Source organism: Dendrobates tinctorius, unplaced genomic scaffold (genome assembly GCF_039654945.1).
Source record: "Dendrobates tinctorius isolate UK_male_01 unplaced genomic scaffold, ASM3965494v1 ptg000743l, whole genome shotgun sequence".
Classification (NCBI taxonomy): domain Eukaryota; kingdom Metazoa; phylum Chordata; class Amphibia; order Anura; family Dendrobatidae; genus Dendrobates; species Dendrobates tinctorius.
The window spans coordinates 396-5,000 of record NW_027362383.1 but is presented as its reverse complement, the minus strand read 5'-3'; the positions used below and the strand labels follow the sequence as shown (position 1 = coordinate 5,000).

The 4,605-nt window shown below is 40.8% G+C and overlaps 4 non-coding genes across 4 annotated transcripts in view; 2 read left to right on the top strand and 2 right to left on the bottom strand.

The window, feature by feature from the left end:
* The window catches only part of TRNAL-UAA (transfer RNA leucine (anticodon UAA)), a 111-nt gene extending 23 nt beyond the window's left edge, over nucleotides 1-88 (top strand). Inside the window, exons 1-2 of the tRNA in view lie at nucleotides 1-15; nucleotides 43-88. The exon at nucleotides 1-15 is cut by the window's left edge and continues 23 nt beyond it. This is a non-coding gene — a tRNA (tRNA-Leu). The remainder of the gene's footprint in view (nucleotides 16-42) is intronic.
* Nucleotides 89-355: 267 nt separating this feature from the next.
* Nucleotides 356-428, bottom strand: TRNAR-UCG (transfer RNA arginine (anticodon UCG)). The gene has a single exon. It is a non-coding gene; the product is annotated as a tRNA-Arg (tRNA).
* Nucleotides 429-2,170: 1,742 nt separating this feature from the next.
* TRNAL-CAA (transfer RNA leucine (anticodon CAA)) lies at nucleotides 2,171-2,286 on the top strand. The gene is made up of 2 exons: nucleotides 2,171-2,209; nucleotides 2,241-2,286. It is a non-coding gene; the product is annotated as a tRNA-Leu (tRNA).
* Nucleotides 2,287-3,492: 1,206 nt separating this feature from the next.
* TRNAR-UCG (transfer RNA arginine (anticodon UCG)) lies at nucleotides 3,493-3,565 on the bottom strand. Its single transcript has one exon. It is a non-coding gene; the product is annotated as a tRNA-Arg (tRNA).
* Between the last annotated feature and the right edge of the window lie 1,040 nt (nucleotides 3,566-4,605).

The window sequence follows — 4,605 nt, the reverse complement described above, 5'->3', positions numbered from 1 at the left end:
GGCGCCAGACTTAAGAGTGTTCTGTTTCCCTTGAGGTGGGTATTCTGGTCTCCAAATGGAGGCGTGGGCTCAAATCCCACTTCTGACAGCTGCTTTTAGTGTCCTTACTTGTCTAAAACTGACATGTCTCTCTATACTGTCATATAACCCTCTCAGCATGTGTACATTCTATTCTAAAAGCATGTGGAGGGAGACTGCCACCACCATGAAGGGATGATAACCCTAAATCTTCTGATCTAAAGTAAGATTCCTTTTCCATTTGACCACGTGCTCTTCAGAATGGCGCATGATGCTTTCGTAACAAACGCTCAGTATATATACATTTTTTCGAAAAGTGTGGAGAAAGAGAATGCCACGACCACGAAGGGACTTGAACCCTCAATCTTCTGATCCGAAGTCAGACGCCTTATCCATTAGGCCACGCGGTCTTTTGATTGGCATGTGATGCTTGAGTACGTGGTTCCGTGGTCTAGAATAAGAATCTTACTGAGTCCAATGACGAAGACACGCTTACAGCTCTCTCTCAGCACGTGTATACTTTTTTTCAAAAAAAACTCATGGAAACTGACTGCCATGATGGGACTCGAACCCTCAAAATTCTGATCTGAAGTCAGACGGCATCTTACCCATTGATGTTCTCTCTCTCTCTCTCTCTCTCTCTCTCTCTCCACAATTACCATCTTCAGAATCAAAATGTGATCACATTGTCTTTATATTTTCTTGGTAAATTCAAGCAAAATTCCTCCTTAGTTAACGATGCCTTGCATTCGTGCTCCATGGTGCAGATTAATATTCTCACATTCTAGAATGTTACCTACTCTGATTACTATGGCACGCTTACATCTCTGTCTCTCAGCATGTGTATACATTTTTTTCCAAAAAAAGCACATGGAAACAGATTACCACAACTGGACTCAAACACTCAATGTTCTGATCTGAAGTCAGGACCTTGCATTCATGCTCCCATGGTCCAGAATAACATTCTCACATTCTAGAAAATTACCTAGTCTGAATGACTATGACAACGCTAACATCATCTCGTCTCTCAGCATGTGTATAAATTTTTGATCTAAAAGAAAGACACCTTACCCATTCTCCTCATCTACTCTCTAATCTTTCTATCTCTCCTCTCCACAATTACCATCTCTCAGAATCAAAATGTGATCACATTGTCTTTATATTTTCTTGGTAAATTCAAGCTTAATTTCCTCCTTAGCTAACGATGCTGCATTCATGCTCCATGGTGCAGAATAACATTCTCACATTCTAGAATCTTACCTACTCTGATTACTATAGCACGCTTACATCTTTGTCTCTCAGCATGTGTATACATTTTTTCCAAAAAGCACATTCAAACAGACTACCTCAACTGGACTCAAACACCTCAATGTTCTGATCTGAAGTCAGGCCCTTGCATTCATGCTCCCATGGTCCAGAATAACATTTACACATTCTAGAATCTTACCTAGTCTGATGACTATGACACGCTAACATCTCTGTCTCTCAGCATGTGTATAAATTTTGATCTAAAGAAGACACCTTACCCATTCTCTCTCTTAATCTATCTTTCTATCTCTCTCTCTCTCTCCACAATTACCATCTTCAGAATCAAAATGTGATCACATTGTCTTTATATTTTCTTGGTAAATTCAAGCTTAATTCCTCCTTAGCTAACGATGCTTGCATTCATGCTCCATGGTGCAGAATAACATTCTCACATTCTAGAATCTTACCTACTCTGATTACTATAGCACGCTTACATCTTTGTCTCTCAGCATGTGTATACATTTTTTCCAAAAATCACATGGAAACAGACTACCACAACTGGACTCAACCTCTCATTGTTCTGATATGAAGTCAGACCCTTGCATTCATGCTCCCATGGTCCAGAACAGCTTTCTTATATTCTAGAATCTTACCTAGTCTGATGACTATGACACGCTAACATCTCTGTCTCTCAACATGTGTATAAATGTTTGATCTAAAGAAAGACACCTTACCCATTCTCTCTCTCTCTCAATCTATCTTTCTTTCTCTCTCTTTCTCCAAAATTTCCATCTTCAAAATCACAACGTGATGGCATTTGTCTTTATATTTTCTTGGTAAATTCTAGCTAAATTCCTCCTTAGTTAACTGAATGGGAATAGCTGTAGCACCCACAATGCAGTTTGTCAGGATGGCCGAGTGGTCCTAAGGCGCCAGACTCAAGAATGATTTCTTTCCCCACATAGAGCTGGGTTTTCTGGTCTCCAAATGGAGGCATGGCTTCAAATCCCACTTCTGACAGCTGCTTTTTGTGTCCTTACTTGTCTACAACTGACCCTTCTTTCTAAACTGTCATATAACCCTCTCAGCATCTGTACATTTTTTTCTAAAAGCATGTGGAGAGAGACTGCTACGACCATGAAGGGATGATAACCCTCAATCTTTTGACCCAAAGTAAGACGCCTTTTCCATAGGCCACTTGCTCTTCAGATTGGCGCATGAGGCTTTCATAACAACCGATCACTACATTTAAATCTTTTTCAAAAAGAGTGCAGAAAGACAATGCCACAAACACGAAAGGACTTGAAACCTCAAACTTCTGATCCAAAGTCAGACACTTTATTCATTAGGCCAAACAGTCTTTTGAATGCCACATGATGATTGAGTACGTGGTCCCTTGGTCTAGAATAAGAATAAACTTTTTTTCATAAAACACGTGGAAACTGACTGCCATGTCGGGACCCGAACCCTCAAAACCCTGATCTTAAGCCTGACGGCATCTTACCCATTGATGTATTCTCTCTCTCTCTCTCTCTCTCTCTCTCTCTCTCTCTCTCTCTCTCTCTCTCTCTCTCTCTCTCCTCTCTCTCTCTCTCTCTCTCTCTCTCTCTCTCTCTCTCTCTCTCTCTCTCTCTCTCTCTCTCTCTCTCTCTCTCCCCACCCCCCGTTTGGTCAGAATCCCGCCTTATCCGTTCATTTATTTATTTTTTCTCGTTCTCTCTGTCTCTCTGCTTTCTCTTCATTCTCTCTCAAACAAATGACATTGTTCTTACATTTTCAAGAAAATTGTAGCTAAATTTCTCTTTGATTAGCTGAATGGGAATAATTCTAGCACTCTCAGCGCAGTTAGTCAGGATGGCCGAGTGTCTAAGGCGCCAGACTTAAGAGTGTTCTGTTTCCATTGAGGTGGGGTATTCTGGTCTCCAAATGGAGGCGTGGGCTCAAATCCACTTCTGACAGCTGCTTTTAGTTGTCCTTACTTGTCTAAAAACTGACATGTCTCTCTATACTGTCATATAACCCTCTCAGCATGTGTACATTCTATTCTAAAAGCATGTGGAGGGAGACTGCCACCACCATGAAGGGATGATAACCCTAAATCTTCTGATCTAAAGTAAGATTCCTTTTCCATTTGACCACGTGCTCTTCAGAATGGCGCATGATGCTTTCGTAACAAACGCTCAGTATATATACATTTTTTCAAAAGTGTGGAGAAAGAGAATGCCACGACCACGAAGGGACTTGAACCCTCAATCTTCTGATCCGAAGTCAGACGCCTTATCCATTAGGCCACGCGGTCTTTTGATTGGCATGTGATGCTTGAGTACGTGGTTCCGTGGTCTAGAATAAGAATCTTACTGAGTCCAATGACGAAGACACGCTTACAGCTCTCTCTCAGCACGTGTATACTTTTTTTCAAAAAAACTCATGGAAACTGACTGCCATGATGGGACTCGAACCCTCAAAATTCTGATCTGAAGTCAGACGGCATCTTACCCATTGATGTTCCTCTCTCTCTCTCTCTCTCTCTCTCTCTCTCGTCTCTCTCTCTCTCTCTCTCTCTCTCTCTCTCTCTCTCTCTCTCTCTCTCTCTCTCTCTCTCTCTCTCTCCTCTCTCTCTCTCTCTCTCTCTCTCTCCACAATTACCATCTTCAGAATCAAAATGTGATCACATTGTCTTTATATTTTCTTGGTAAATTCAAGCAAAATTCCTCCTTAGTTAACGATGCTTGCATTCGTGCTCCATGGTGCAGATTAATATTCTCACATTCTAGAATGTTACCTACTCTGATTACTATGGCACGCTTACATCTCTGTCTCTCAGCATGTGTATACATTTTTTTCCAAAAAAAGCACATGGAAACAGATTACCACAACTGGACTCAAACACTCAATGTTCTGATCTGAAGTCAGGACCTTGCATTCATGCTCCCATGGTCCAGAATAACATTCTCACATTCTAGAAAATTACCTAGTCTGATGACTATGACACGCTAACATCTCTGTCTCTCAGCATGTGTATAAATTTTTGATCTAAAGAAAGACACCTTACCCATTCTCTCTCTTAATCTATCTTTCTATCTCTCTCTCTCTCTCCACAATTACCATCTTCAGAATCAAAATGTGATCACATTGTCTTTATATTTTCTTGGTAAATTCAAGCTTAATTCCTCCTTAGCTAACGATGCTTGCATTCATGCTCCATGGTGCAGAATAACATTCTCACATTCTAGAATCTTACCTACTCTGATTACTATAGCACGCTTACATCTTTGTCTCTCAGCATGTGTATACATTTTTCCAAAAATCACATGGAAACAGACTACCACAACTGGACTC